The following is a 17,162-nucleotide window of genomic DNA, read 5'->3' on the forward strand; positions in this document are numbered from 1 at the left end:
ATCTTTATATAGTGTTACAATTAGGGTAAACCCTAATTGTCATGAATTTCCATTTCCTTGGATTCATGGGTTCAAATACACCATGGAGCATCCATGGACCATCCTATGGGTTTTAGCCCAACTTGATTATCCATGGAGCATTAGCCCACTATACAAGTATGGATGATTTACACAATCAACCCATATATTTAATTAGTCTTCTTTTGATAACTTAATTAATCCTAGATTAATTCTTGATCAATACTAATTAAATAATCTCATTATTCTTATTATTAATATACTAGAACTTATAATATATTAATAACCATAAGTGTCTTATTTCTCTCATTATAGTCTATCCAAATGCATGATGCCATGCAACCCAAATGGACCATGCCGGGTCGGGTCAAGTCTTACCAATTATATTTATGGACTTAGACATTAATCCAACACTTTATATCCACAAAAAGGTATCAATGAGCTTTATAGTTCTATCTTGGTACTTAGGATTAAAAACATATCGAACTAAAGTCCTTAATTTATCCAAGAATCGTAAAACATTACCTTTTCCAGTTTACCCCTCAGCGTCCATCGAACAATCCAAGGTTTAAATCACTTACCCAACATCATACCCTTCCAATAGAGTCAAAACTCCATTCCATTGAATTCCAAGGCCTTTACATGGTTGAATTATGGTCCCCCAATTATAGGATCTCTCCTGAAAACTATGTTTGAACATGCTTTGCCCGATCATTCTATTGGTTGTTGAATTGTAAAAGGTTGAAACTGCAACCCGTTGTTTATAAAGAGACAAGAACCTTGGTATAAAATGCCAAAATCAACCCACCAAGTTTATTGGTAAGTTATGAAAGCCACAAGCTATAAAAACATGATAAGTTCTAAAATTCACAAAGAACGAAAAGAGTTAAAAACTCACAAATTGTATTTAAAACTTGATTGATTCAAAATGGATACAAGACCAAATTTTTACAGGTGAGGAAAAGCACCTAAAGAGCCATGAATCTTGACATGGTTAATCACAAGGTTCAAGTAACCTAAGACCCTCTTATCTTCCCACCACTTATTTAGGAGGAATAAAAATGAAAATTACAATTAAAAAAAAAAGAAATAGGCTTGTTAAAGTCTCTTATTGGATCTTGTAAATCACTCTTGTACTTGAATTATGGTAATCCGACTTTGATTAGGTCTAATGGGTCTCCATGCACTTTCTTGAGTGCAAATTTCTTTAATAATCTCATTTAAAGCCTCCTTGAATGCTTTAGCTCGTGCTCTCGTAATCGGTCCATCTGGTACTTTAATTGGATCCTTTGTAGCAGTCGTGGGTTTGCATAATCCTCCTTCTCTTGAAAAGGATTTGTTGTCAAATCAGAATCAACATCAAAAGGAGCTAAAGCAATAACATTGAAAGTTGCACTAACATTATACTCACCCGACATGTCCAATTTGTATGCATTTTCATTGATAGGCTGTAAAAATTGGAAATGACCATTCCTCTTGGAAGCTATTTTGAACATTATTGTGCTGGAAATCGTTCTTTTCACATATGTAACAAAACCTAATCACCAGGTTCGAAAATCATCTTGTGTCTCCTTTTATTCGCTTGTTTTAAATATTTATCCATTCTTCGTTCTATATTTTGTCTTGCTTTCTCATGTATCTGTTTCACAAATTCAGCCTTCTTGTTTCCATTTAAGTTAACCTGCTCAGGAAAAGGCAAAGGTGATAAATCCAAAGGAGTCAAAGTATTAAAACCATATACAATGTCAAATGTTGACATTTTTGAAGCAGAATGAGTGGTATGATTGTAAACAAACTCAACATGTGGATAAACATTCCTCCCATGTTTTGATGTTCTTTTTAATTAAAGCTCTCAACAAAGTGGAGAAGGTCCTATTCACAACTTCTATTTGACCATTATGTAATGGGTGAAAATTTGTTGAAAACAAGAGTTTTGTCCCTAATTTTACCCAAAATGTTTTCCAAAAGTAACTCAAGAACTTATAATCCCAATCTGAGACAATGGTTTTTGGCATTCCATGCAACCTGACGATTTCTCTAAAAAACAATTGAACAACTTGAGATGCATCATTAGTTTTATTATATGAAATAAAGTGAGCCATTTTAGAAAACTTGTCAACAATCACAAAAATAGACACATTTAAGTTGGATTAGGTGTCTAAGCCCATAATTATAATTTATATATGCTTAAATTGATAGTAGCACTGTCCTTTTGGGTTGCCCTCAAGACTAGCAACTAGACATGATGGTTTTGGAGAAAGTGGTTGATTCATTATTTGATTAATAAATTAAAATAAATAATTTATTAATATATTATGAAAATAATATATTAATTAGAAATAATAATATTTACTTATTGTTTAATCAGAAATTAATTGGAATTAATTTTGGGATTAAAGGAATTATTTAAAAGTGCAGGGACTAAAGTACAATTGTTCAATAGTTGAAAAAGTGGCAATCTAGAACTCTCCATAGGCTTGGACGGTTTTCATAGCCCTTAGGGTTTCTAGAATAGTCTTTGGTGGATAAACAGGAAAGTGGATAATTACCCGGTTTAAGATTATCTTGGATTAGGGATTATCTAGGGTTTCCTGACTCTACTATATAAACAGCCTAAACCCTACAATTTTTGGCCACTTTCTTCTTGGAAGACCTAGCGAAAAATTTGAGCCTCTCTCCTCCTTATCAATCATCTTTCATCACTAGTGTTGGGTGTGGACCACTAAAGGTGTGACATTTGTGACACTTTCTCTCAAGGGTTCATCAACACAAGGATTAACATTGTTATTACTATATAACAATCAAGGTATGATTCTTATAACCCTAATTGTGTATTTCGAAAATATGCTAGTATGATATGGTTTTCTATTTTGTTGCTCAAGTTGTATGTTTAATTAGAGAAAACATAGATCAGATCTATAGGGTTTCATGCACACATAGGATTTATATGTTTTTCATAATAACTAACAGTGGTATCCGAGTGTGTGTTTAGTTTTCTATTGAATTGATAAAATCGTTAAACTTGAACAAGAAGAAGCAAACATAATCGTCATTCTATTCCGCACGCATGGCGTGGTGTTCTTCCACGACGACGTGTTGGCCTACGAAATCGTCCAAACATGGCGTGGTGATTGTTTACCATGGCGTGTTGGACAATCAGATCCAAAAATTTCGGTTTTAAAGATATCGCATGAATTGATTAGGATAATTATTTTTTTATAATGTTTTAATTGTATAAAAATGAATAGTTTTTAAAATAAAAAAGGTAATTGATTTCATTATCTTGAATTCATGATTGGATTATTTTAGTTTAATTAATTGAATATTATTTTTGAAAATTTGAAATATAACCTTAGTATTTTTGAAAAGTTTTAAAAATAAACCCTTATAGTATATGTAACATTAAAAGTCTAATATTACAATACGTATTAGACTAAGTCAATCCAAATTGCTACTATGCCTCTTCACGAAGTCGATTTATAAGGGGAGTATAAGGAAATTGCCTATAAAATGGTAATTGAATGGGTGTCCGCTCTCACCCACGACTTCCATAATTGGTGGAGGATCGTTAACCGAATGGGTTTGATATGACAAATTTATAAAATTCACAATCTTAGTTACTTTAGGAAAAATGTGAACTTGTATGCTAACCCATGAAATTACACATTGCACCTTATGAGTTGTTAGTGGAGCATATATGGTTAACTGGGACATTAATAGGGACAAATAAAGAGTGCCAATGGGTGTCTCAAAAATTGTAATTGATTAATGGAGCGCATGTGGCTAACTGACATGTTAAAATGAGATGATAAATGTCATCGAGAGTACCAAGTTAATTTGCATGGTTATTCACATCTTGTTAGTGATCGTCGGTATCTCAGTCACAAATGGAAGAAAATAATCAAATTTAAACATGCCATTGAAAAGTTCAATTATTCTCAAAAATATCTAGGAATTTCATTTAAACCCAAATTTTGTTAAAATTTCATTTTTCGGTGGTGAAATTGGTAAATCGTTATTTCACTACGTTTTCTAATTTACAATTAGATTACCGTATGAATTTTCTAAGTTGTAAATTATTTAGTTAGATCCAAGCCTTGATATTTCATTTTGTGTGTAATATTGAGGGTTATTATATTCTTATATAACTAAAACATTCCTTTCTACTCTTTCAGATGTCTACTCCAACTGATGCTTATGGTTCCTCCTCCTCCAACAACAACAACTTCTCTCTGTTAAACATCTGCTTAAAGGTGCAATTGGATGGCACCAACTACAATGATTGGATGCGCAACATCAAAATGGATCTTCCCTTCGAGGACAAGTAATACGTCATTGAAAAACCTTTAGATCAGATTGATGAACAAAGGTCACTCCTGAAGAAATGGTCGCCTACAGAAAACACTATAATGATGCCACAAAAGTTGTGTGCATCATGGTGGAAAAAATGCTCCAGAATTGCGAGGGCACTATGAGGATTACTGGGTGTACGAGATGAACAAGGACCTTAGGCAGAAATACCATAAGCGAGCTCGTTAAGAAAAGTACGAGGTGGTAAAGTCCCTCATTTCTAGTAAGATGAAGGATGGAGCTTCTGTAAGTAACCATATTTCAAGAATGCAACCATACGTGGATAGGCTAATCAAGCTCAATGTGAATTTTGATGAAGAATTGGAAATCGACGTAGTGTTGAACTCTCTTCTAAGATTAGTTCATATTGACCTATCATTTGAACAACACAAATGAAACTACTTTGTCACAATTGCTCAACCTCCTTCGAACAACTGAAGAAGGAATTAAGAGAAAAGTTATTACCTCCACTCCTACCAGTTCACCTGTTCTGGCCATAGGTCAAGGGTTAGTGAACAAAGGGAAAGTTCCTCCTAAACAAAAATGGAAGGGAAAGTTCCATGTTGGGTCGTTAAGTACAGGACCGAAAGGAAAATCCAGTTCTGATGCTCCCCTTGTCTCTGATCCTAAAATACTTGCAAGATATCAAGGATGGCAAGGTAAAGCCAAAATCGATAGGTCTTTACACTATCTTATCTAATAACTCATCAGATTCTCATTCTCGGGTCCTTGATACAGGATGTGTGTTTCACATTTGTTCCGATTTGCATGGGCTAAAAAGAAGTGAGGATGTGGAGCATGGAAGGATGAAATTAATCATGGGGAATATTTGATCTTCACCTGTCACCAAGATTAGAGTTTATAGCTTAGTTCTTAGTAGTGGGTTAGGTTTAGATTCAATAAATTGTTGCTACTCATCAGAGATAACTCGAAGCATCATTTCATTTCATGCTTTATTTAAACAAGGTTTTAGATATTCTTTTAATGATAAGAATGGTTATATTTCCGCTAATAAAAATGGTGTGTTTTGTTTTGAAGCTTTAACTTGCGATGGTGTTTAAAACTATGATAATTACAGACAACTTAGGAAATATTGTTTTTCATATTTATTCATCTAATGGTATAGACAAAGCCTGATTGTGGCATTGCCGTCTTGGACATGTTAACAAGAAACGCATCCCAACTCTAAAAGGATAGAGTGTGGGAATTATTTAACTTAAGGTTAGATGACACATGAGAGTCTTGTTTATTGGAAAAGATGACATAATCACCTTTCATTAGTTCTTGTGAAAGAGGTGAAGGATTGTTGGATATCATACACACAGATGTGTGTGGGCCCTTTAGATCCACCACAAGGCATTCAAATCGATTAAGTATGGCTTTTATTGAGGATTATAGCAGATATGGCTATATCTACTTAACAAATCATAAGTCGGTAACCTTGAAAAATTCAAAGAGTTTAAACAAGAATTCGAGAATCAATTGGGAAAGAAGACAATGATGCTTAGATCCGATAGAGTTGGTGAGTATCCAAGAATCGAGTTCCATGACCACCTCAAGGAATGTGGAATTGTTTCACAATTGAAAACTTCTAGGTCACCATAACTTAATGGTGTGGTTTAGAGGCTTAATCAAACCTTGTTAGACATGGTTCGATACATGATGAGTCAAGGATCACTTCCAATCTCATTTTGGGGTATGCCTTAGAGACTACCGTTAATATTCTTAATCTTTTCCCAACAAAGAAGGTTGCCAAAACACCTCACGAGATATGGACAGGGAAGGTTCCCTCGTCGGCACATATCAAGGTTTGGGGTTTTGAAGCTTTTGTTAGATGAGAGACTGTCACACCCCAAAACCGAGAACGGCGAAATACGTTTTGGGGTGGAGGACATCATGTACAGTATCATAACAATTGCATAATAGTAAAAAAAAGTGACAACAACCATTGCATTAATATAGTGATTTTAAATACAAACGTGTTATGTACAGTTAATGGACACCAAAAGTATAACAAAATAAAAGATGGGTCTTGTATATGCTCCATCTTCTCAAAAGCAGCACCAGTACCTGTCTATTTTTGACCTGAGAATACAAGTTATTTTGAAAACGAGTATCAGCATAAAGTTGGTGAGTTCATAAGAATTTAATGTCGTTGCTTGTATAAAAGTGTTTACAATCATATAATGTAAAAGTTGTATTTAATGTTTGGGAATAGTAAAAATCTCTAGAAAATCCTATATTTTCCAGATTCGAGTATTTGAAAGTTTAATCATTCAAGTGTATAAAAGTATTTCATGCTGGCTCTAGTAGTGTTGCGAACTTCAAATAGTAATATATTTTTATTTACTTCGGGAAGTTAGTTTAACCTTTAATTCTTAGTGTATTAATTTGGATAAGGAATTGATTTCTCATGTAACCAATCTGAGTGATAATAGAGAGTCCGATGACTTTCCCGGTCATGCATAGTGTAGCGATGATTTGTCACCCCTGGGCCTAGTCGGCTCGGACTGTAGTTAACAGTCGGGATGTAATAGTGTCCGTCCTGTATAGATCTATACATGTAGTGTGGCTTTCCTTCCGGGAAGCTCTGGTTACATGGTATTCGCACGGTAGAGTGTCGTATAGAGGGATAGTGTGTCATGTTCTGAATTAGTGTATTCTCTTGTATTATAGTATAGTGAACTTTTAGTATAGTATATAGAGTGTTCTCTTTAACATGTATTAACTTGTATTAGTAGAAATTATAGTGGGTATCACAGTGATAGAGGTAATGAGCAGTAGTCTTAACTATACCTATTATAGTTAATTAGAGTGTGGGATTGCATGTTTTACAAAGGTATTGAATAAGATGAAGACTTTCATATCTAACACAAATATATATGATATATAACTAAGAATTCCACGACAGTCGGATGGATAACAATATACCCTAAGACCACAATCAAACAAGAACAGGAAATAAGGCGAGCTATCGGTCCTAAATCCTTCAAGTCTTACTTATATAAATATATTGGTGTAGATATAGTTTAAAAGAAAAGCAGTTTAAACACAGTTTGAAAATAGTTTAGCAACAATTTATCCTAGATAATGCGTTTAATAATTATTTAAAACAGTTTTATTGACAAGTAGCTAAAAGTATAGAAAATCATTTTTGGTTGCAAGTTATAAATCACATATGAACTGATACTAAAACTTGTTGCATTTAACTTGTATCCCCCCCCATTAAAACATGTAAACACATTTGAAAAGGTTAATTAAGGGGTATGAACTCACCTGTAGCGAGTAGATCGGGTGGAAGTGTCGGATGAGCGTTTGGTGTCAAGTAAAGACTTGAAAACACTCTATGACCCTGGTAACATATGAAGACATATGTTTACAAGTAATTAGTGATTATCACTCTAATTAAACACATATATACATCCTAATGCGAAGAAAAACTCTTTGGTCAAGTGCTAGGAGGTTATTGGGTTGCAAGGAAGGAGTGTTAGGCCTCACTATGGAGTTTACTCCTTAAATACTCACGTTGGGTGAGTTTACGTCTGAGGGACCACTTCCCCCATGAGTTTACGGCCATAAACTCATGGGAGGAGTGTATTTGTGTGCTTTCAAGTCTCTTGTATCACTAGGAAGGGTTCCAAGGTAAATTCCAAGGCTTGAGGGGTGTTTAGGGTCCAAAAGGGACACTCCCTTGGAGTTTGCGGTCCTAGGACCACTCCTTGGGAGTTTACGGTCGTGAACCCCATGGTTTATAGCCTTAAACCCTTGGACACCCCTTATACTTCATTTTTGAGGTCCTTAGCTTACTCCTACAAGTTTCTATGTGAAGGTCCAAGGCTAAATAGGGGGTTAAAGGCTCAATTTGCATAGTTTGAGGGAGTTTACGGCCTAAGAGTGTTCTTGGGCCATAAACCCTCTTTTAAGCCTCCAAACATAAAGTTTAATGTCTAAAACACTTCTAGGGTATGTTCTAAGTTAGCCTCTCAGCCTAAGGAAGAGGTTTGGGGGCATTTTGGCACACTTTTAGGGGTTTACGGCCTAAGAGTGTTCTTGGGCCGTAAACTCCTTGTTCTTGGCCTTCCTGGATGATTTTCAAGCTATATTGACATGTAATGAGTTGTAGAACAATCTAGGGTAAGAGTACTTACAGTTTGGAAGTGGAAACTTGCGGATTTTTAGAAAAATCGGGTCTTGAAGAGAGAGAGTAGAGAGAGTGACTAGAGTGGTATAAAGTCTAACTTGGTGACCACTCAACCCTTATATAGGGTTTGAGTTTGTGGCCAGGTGGAATTCTACCCGATATCAACGTTAAACGGGGCTTATGGTCGTACCCGATTAAATGGTCGTATTTTAACTTGTTTGTAACTAAAACTTTTTTTAAAAGAATATTGAGGGTGTTTTGCGCATTCCGAATTTATTCCGATCCTTATGAAGTCATAATAAAAGTTCAAATTTTTATTTGTTGGATCCCAATGTTAACGAAAAAGTTTAATAAGAACGAGTTCTATTAACGGAAAACGGGTTACGGTGACGGAACTATTTCAGGTTGTCACATCATCCCCCCGTTAGAGGGAATTTTGTCCCGAAATTAGAGTTCAAACAATCATGTTATTACAAGATAACTAATCCAAAAGATGGGGATACTTAAGCTTCATTTGATCCTCGCGCTCCCAAGTGAACTCCGGCCCTCGCTTGGCGTTCCATCGAACCTTCACAATTGGGATGCGGCTTAGTTTCATTCGTTTGACCTCCCGATCCATAATTTCCACAGGTTCTTCCACAAATTTGAGGCTTTCGTTGATCTCGATCTCGTCTAGTGGGATTACTAGGGTTTCGTTGGATAGGCACATTTTCAAGTTCGAGACGTGGAAGGTAGAGTGTATGTTACTGAGTTCGTGGGGTAGGTTAAGTTTGTAGGCTACGGGGCCGATCCTAGCGAGAATCTCGAAAGGTCCTACGTATCTTGGGTTCAGCTTCCCAAAGCGTATCATGCCGTTCCAAGGAGAGACTTTCAAAAGGACTCGGTCTCCCACCTGAAATTCCAATGGTTTTCTCCGTTTGTCTGCGTAGCTTTTTGTCGATCTCTAACAACTTTTAGTCGTTCACGTAGCTGTACGATTTTCTCAGTCGTTTCTCAAATTATTTCTGGACCTGTGAGAGCGCTGTCAGGAACACGTCCTTTAGCTAATTGAGTGTCACCCACTTTAGCCCAGCACAGAGGGGATCTGCACTTCCGGCCGTAGAGGGCTTCAAATGGTGCTGCCTTGATGCTCGTTTGATAATTGTTGTTGTAGGAAAACTCGACAAGGGGTAAGTAGGTATCCCATGCCTTACCAAAGTTGATCACACAGGCTCGCAACATATCTTCCAGGGTTTGGATCGTCCTCTCACTTTGTCCGTCAGTCTGCGGATGGTAGGCTGTACTCATGTCCAACCTCATCCCTAATGCGTTTTGCAGTGATTGCCAGAATCTCAAAGTAAACCTACTATCTCTATTGGAGATGATAGATATAGGGACACCATGCAGTCGTAGGATCACCTTAATGTATGTCCTTGTGAGTTTCTCCATCTTGTCTGTTTCTTTGATGGGCAGGAAGTGTGCGGATTTGGTCAATCTATCGACGATGACCCATATGGTATCAAGTCCACTCGTTGTCTTAGGTAGCTTAGTGATGAAATCCATAGTGATCCGCCCCCACTTCCACTCCGGTATCTCTGGTTGCTGCAGAAGACCTGATGGCTTCTGGTATTCGACCTTGACCTTAGCGCAAGTAAGGCATTTACTCACAAAGATAGCAATCTCTGCTTTCATGTTAGGCCACCAGTATGACTTTTTAAGATCCAGATACATTTTATCTGATCCTGGGTGAACGGAGTATCGAGTGTTGTGGGATTCCTTCATGACCAAGTCTCTGAAGCCACCGTGACGCGGTGTCCAGATTTGGTCCATGAGATATAAAGCTCCATCACCCTTGACTTCCAAGTTCCTATCTATTCCTCACAGGGATTCTCCCGCCACATTTTCAGGCTTCAATGCTTCGATCTGAGCTTCCTTGATCTGTGCGGAGAGATGCAAATGGATAGTCATTGTTAACGACTTGACTCTTCGACCAGAATGTTCCTTCCGGCTTAAGGCATCCGCTACCACATTGGCTTTACCCGGGTGATAACGAATTTTGCATTCGTAATCATTGAGTAGCTCGACCTATCGTCGTTGTCTCATGTTGAGCTCCTTCTGGTTGAATATATGTTATAGAATTTTGTGGTCGGTGTATATCGTGCTCTTCGTACCGTACATGTAATGTCTCCAGATCTTTAAGGTGAACACAACCGCTCCTAATTCGAGGTCGTGCGTGGTGTAGTTGACCTCGTGTGTCTTCAGCTGTCTTGAGGCATTGGCGATGACCTTACCTCGTTGCATCAGAACACAACCAAGCCCCTGATTTGATGCATTGCAGTATACCACGAAGTCTTCTGTCCCTTCGGGGAGGGATAGTATCGGTGCGGTGCATAGGGCTCGCTTCAAGGTTTGAAATGCCTTCTCCTGTTTCTCTCCCCAATCAAACGTCATGCCTTTTTGAGTCAATGTGGTGAGGGGTTTCGCAATCTGAGAGAAGTTCTGAATGAATCTGCGGTAGTAGCCAGCAAGGCCTAGAAATTGACGAATTTCTGTAGGCGTCTTCGGTGCTGACCAGTTTTCAATAACTTTGATTTTGGATGGATCCACGTGGATTCCCTCTTCCCTAACGATGTGTCCTAAGAATTCGACTCTTCGGATCCAGAATTCACACTTCGAGAACTTCGCATATAGCTTCTCTGACCGTAGGGTTTCTAGGATTTGTCGTAGGTGATCGCTATGCCCCTCCTTACTTCGAGAGTAGATGAGTATGTTGTCAATGAAGACGATGACGAACTGATCCAAGTAAGGACGACACACCCTATTCATTAAATCCATGAATACTGCGGGTGCGTTGGTCAATCCGAACGGCATTACTACGAACTCGTAGTGTCCGTAACGAGTTTGGAAGGCTATTTTCGGAACATCCTCCTCAAGCACTCGTAATTGGTGATACCTGGACCTAAGATCAATCTTGGAAAAGTAACTCACCCCTTGCAGTTGGTCGAATAGGTTGTCTATACGGGGAAGAGGGTAGCGATTCTTGACCGTCAGCTTGTTTAGTTCTCTGTAGTCGATGCACATACGGAATGATCCGTCTTTCTTCTTTATGAACAAGACCGATGCTCCCCAAGGTGATAAACTTGGTCTTATGAAGCCCTTGCTGAGCAGCTCATTAAGTTGACCGAACAGTTCTTGCATCTTAGCAGGTGCTAGACGATAGGGCGACTTAGCTACGGGGGTAGCCCCTGGGATTAGGTCGATTCTGAACTCAACCTGATGTCACACCCCGCTAAAGCGGAAACGCAAGGTATGACAGCAATAACGGTTTCATTGCAAAAGATAATGATACATCACCATAGCAGTATTTAAAAGTTTACAACCCATAGCTTCAAAAGAAACAAAATACAAGTTTTTCCAAAATAACATTGTTCAAAGAAAACTCCACAAATAACTTCAACACGATGCAGCATGCTCTATGATGATGAATCTTTATATCCACTTACTAATTATTTCCTGAAAAAGCATGTAAAACGAGCGTCAACTATGAAAATAGTTGGTGAGTTCACAAGTTTATAAAATCGAGCTTGAAATAAGGCTTTTCGTAAATACAAGTACATTGCTTTAATGATAAACAAAGTTGATTGCTATTAATGAGTACAAGTTTATTGCTATAACGAGAATGAGTTTTGTATTTGTATGAGCAAACAATGAGTCTCAACCAAACCTATGACTGAAGCCTTATCGAGATCTATGCTTATCGTTCCATAGATGAATATGGTATCATGCACTCCAGCGATTCGGGCGAGTGAGGAGTTGTCAATTCCTAATAGCGCTATCCATAATGACCATTGGCTCAAAGAGTTAATGGTTAGAGATACGGGAAGGGCCTTAGTACGATAAGTGCTCATGTTCCGTGTTGCATAGACATACATAGAGAAACATAGCAATACAATAGCAATCGTGTTTGATACAACTTAATTTAAATACAACATAAAAATAATAGTTTTTCCGGACATGCTTTTCCACCCCAAAACATAAAAACTGAAAATAGGGGAGTGCGTGAATACTCACAACGTTTCGAGTAGGTACAAGGGGTACTTCGGAATGCACCAACGTCTTACTACCGGGATCCTACGACATCAAACACACACTAGTGAGTTTCCATGTCGACATCTAATGCTAATATACTAAATTCTACATATAGTGAAATTGCCAATTTATGATTTAGTATTAGATTTTATATTAATTGGTACACTTTTTCTGAAATAATGAAATTCTACAAATCGTGCGATTAATTACAACATTGGAATATAAATGTTCCAAATTTTTAAGTCCTTATTACAACATAAATTCACGTAAATAGCATTCAAAGGATAAAATTTCTCAAATTTAGCTGCTATTACACAATACTAAGCTGGGAAAATTATAAAAATGGATTTCCAAGCTGTTTAATTATATTTTATGATTTTTGAGCATTTATTCCAATAAAAATTGAAATAAATAGAAAACAGTTTCCAAAATTACCCAAACTTTTTAATTAACTGTTAGTGTACATAAATAGGCTGAGAAAAATATAAAAGATATTTTTCAGTGGGTATTTCTATTTTTACTTGTTTTATTCCTTTAAATAATCATTAATTGAAGAAATAATATTAAACAGTTAAAATAAATTACCAAGAATTTTTGTAACATCATTTACAATAAATGCCAAAAGTGGTTTTCATATTGTATAATCCGGTTTTGGGTATTTATGTGAATTTAAGTGTAATTAACTTTAGAAATTAAGAAAAAAATAGTTTACAGTGGAGAAAAATCCTCAAAACTTTTATGTAACCTCCTACTGTACAACATGATGTTCTGGTAAATTTTCATGAATTTTAGATATTCATAACCATTTTTGCTATTTTTAAACCATTATAATTACCAAAAATTGGGAAAAATAGCAAGGCATGATGAAAAATGTTGAAATTATTTTTCTTAGTCATCCATCACAGGTGAGGTATGCGAAAATTGTTAGATAAAATTTTCACACTTTACAAAGTGATTTTGTGATTTATTATATCCTAACAAAAAGAAATTCGGAAATCATACCAAACAGCAACAAAAATTAATGAAATTTAGTGAGGGGTCATTACCTATCATAAGGGTCATCCATGAATTTTTCCCGGATTTATTAACCTCTGGAAGTATTTTATGTGATTTATGCACTTGGTTTCTAGCAATAATTTAAATAAATCAAAGAAATAATAAAAGCTTTTGGTATTTTACAGATTATCGCATGCATGTGAGGGCTTTCAAAAGGAAAAATGTTAAAAATTTAATCATAAGGGAAATAGGGGTATTGAATCCAAACAAGTTAAGAAATGTTGCATGCAATGGTGCATGAGATATAAATGTGGCTGAAGTTCATGAATTTATGTAGCCCATTAAGTGGGGTTTTAAGCCACGAAATTTCAACCATCATTCACTGGATATGTTAAGTTTCTAAATTATTTTTCCCCAGATTTATGGTTGGGTTTAAGGCCATTGATCATGCAAGGCAAAAATGGTGATCATAGAAAAAGAGCTGTTTGCGCAACCATTTTGTAAAAATTGCCAAAAATCGGATATTTAATATTTTACAGTGAGACCAGTTGGGTTTGAAAGTTAACTCATGGAATTATCCAATACAAAAATAATATCATGATTTGGTTAAGTAATGACCGAGATATGGTCGTTCAAAGCTGAATAAAGTAATCTGGCAGATTGCATGTTTGCTTTGAGTGCATCCTTAGGACATTTTGACAAGAACATCATGCATGCCTTTGATAAGGTCCGATTTCTAGCACATGCATGGAGTGAATGAGCATCCAAGATGTACTAGAAATGGTTTAAATGCTTTTGATCATGCAAGAACATAAAATAAATGGATAAGAAGATGTAATACTTGTTTTTGAAGTCACATGAACATATGTGCATCATTTTCACTCCTTGCATGGGTTTGATCCCAGAGTTTCACCAGTTCAAACACATGCATTGTGTTATGGTGAGAATCTACAAACCACAAGGGAAAAATAAAGATTTCTAGCCATGGAAAGGCATAGAATCCGAAAAGAAGAGAAAACTAAGAAGAAGAGGTAGTAGAATCATGAAATTATGGGAGAAAATGTTGTTGTTTACCTTGGTTTTGATCTTGAGGGAAGTAAGAACACTTCAAAGTCTTCAAAATCTAGAAATTTGGCAGAGGAATGAGAGAAATTTCGTGAGTTAGAGAGATAGAGGAAGAGAGTTTGTGTGTTAGGAGGGTGGAGTGTGAGAGAGTGAAGAGACAAGAGGTAGTGTGAGGGAATGAGCTTAATGATTGACTTTTGGGAAGAGAGAGGGCATGGGGAGGGGAGAATGGACAGATTTTTGAGTGGATTAGGGCCTTCTCTCTCCTCAATTCAAATTTTATAAAAATCCCTCCTTAATTTTTATAAAAATCTAATTTTTATAAAAGTGATTCTTTAAGCAAATTTTTGATTTATTTAAATATTTTGTTTTTAACTAATTAATTATGATTAATGCATGATAATTTATATTTCTATTTCATTGGTATAATCCATAATTTGATTAATAAAATTTGATATTTGGAAGTTTATAGCCAAATTTTATAAAGTTTTTAAGCTTTAAGATTTATACATTTGGATTTTGGGCTCTTTAGGGTTTTTGGAATATTGTTTGATGTTCATCATCATAATGAAGTATAATTAGAATATTTTAATTTATTTTTAGGGTTATATACCCTTTTTCAATTATAACAAAGCTTGAAAGTTTCATTCAAATTATAGCATTGACATTTCCTATTGTAGTTAAGCAACTTACTAGAATCGTAAGTGTCAAGTATATTAGTCCTAGGTCTTAGATGGATCCTAGTTTATGCAAGATTTTGACCTAATTTATACTACTAGGCCATGGCATGATGTGCATGAATGGTTATTATAAAGATGCATGAGTCCGAGAATGACCTGAATTGACAGTTGTCACACCTGACGTTTGGGAGGTAAACCTGGGAGCTCCTCTGGAAAGACGTCGGGGAAGTCGCATACGACGGGGAAGTCTTTTAGATCTTTCGTTTTATGGCTTGTATCGACAACGTGAGCAAGGAATGTGCGATATTCCTTACGCAAGTACTTCTGGGCTTGAATACTCGAGATGATGCGAAGGCTCATACTGGGTTTGTCTTCGTAGATTAACAGGATTTCATTATTCAGTTGATTTAGACGGAATGCTTTATCGAAGCACAAAATATCAGCACGATGGAGGCTCAACCAGTCCATGCCAACAATGACATTGAAACTCTTGATCGATACTGGTAAGAAGTCGATTGGGAATGAATGATCATCTAGTGTGAGGGTGCAACATATGTAGATTTCATTAGAGCTCTCTGTCTTTCCGTTAGCCATTTCTACGACGAATGTTTCTTTTAGTGGTTGTGGGGATTGCTTAAGTAAGTATTTAAAGTTTTGGTTTATGAAGCTTCTTTCTGCTCCACTATCGAATAAGACACAAGCATAAGAGTTGTTGAGAAGGAACATACCCGTGACTACTGTGGGGTCCGCTACTGCTTAATTGTGCCAATAGCGAGTAGTCTTCCTGTTCCTCCCGTATTCCCGGCCTTTGGACAGTTTTTCTTGAAATGGCCAACTTCACCGCAACCATAACAGGCCTGGCTCACTCCCGAGCTAGGGACTTGGGAGATAGGTTTGGGTTAGGATCTGCAAAACCGGACAGTATGGCCCTTCCGGTCGTTGTTGGTGCAGTGTAAATCACGGCAGGGGCCGTTGTGATGGAAGGGGCACTTGGGACACTTGGGTAAGTTTCCAGCATAGGATTTGGCTGGTACGGGGGTAGTAGGAGTGGTGGCAGCATGGACGGCCACGATCTGTTGGTTCTTGGAGGAGGATTGAGTTTTCTTGCCCTTCTCCTGATCCCAACGCTTCCTCTTGTTGTCAATTGATTTAGGTGGTGCGGCAGTAATCCTCGTGGTTGTTGATGGCGTGGAGGGAGTTTCCTGATCAATTAACCTCTGGGCCAATTCCTTGGCACTATCAAAGCTCGTAGGACGTGATGCAAACACGTTTCCTCGATACGGGGGCACTAAACCCCAGATGTATCGTTGTATCTTCTTGCATTCAGAAGGGATCATATTAGGACACATAGCTACCAGGTCGCAAAACCTGGCAGCATAAGCTATTATGTCAGTCCCCTTCATCTTGAGATTCCAAAGTTCTTCTTCTAGTTTCTGAACTTCACCCCTAGGGCAGTACTCATTCATCATCAGGTCCTTCAGTGTGTCCCAGCCCATGGCGTTGGCTGTTACCAAAGAGAGTGATTTGACATGGCTATTCCACCATGTCAAGGCCCTTTCGGTGAAAGTGGCAACAACGAACTTTATTTGCTTTCTTCGGGGCATGAGCACATTTCGAAGACAGCTTCAGTCCTTTCAATCCATTAGGACAAAGAAAGGATTCCTCCGGTCCCATTCAAAAAATGTCGGTTTGCAGTTCATAAAGTCTTTATAAGTACACCCCTGTGTATGTGAGGGAATTTCACCATGTCTGAAGTTGATGCCCATTCCAACACCACTGGCATCATCGGAGTTCATTTGAGCCATAACGGTTGTTACAACTGCAGTTACAGCTGTTTGGAATAT

The sequence above is a fragment of the Lactuca serriola genome, chromosome 8, assembly GCF_051521515.1.
Source record: "Lactuca serriola cultivar US96UC23 chromosome 8, Lser_US96UC23_V15, whole genome shotgun sequence".
Lineage (NCBI taxonomy): Eukaryota > Viridiplantae > Streptophyta > Magnoliopsida > Asterales > Asteraceae > Lactuca > Lactuca serriola.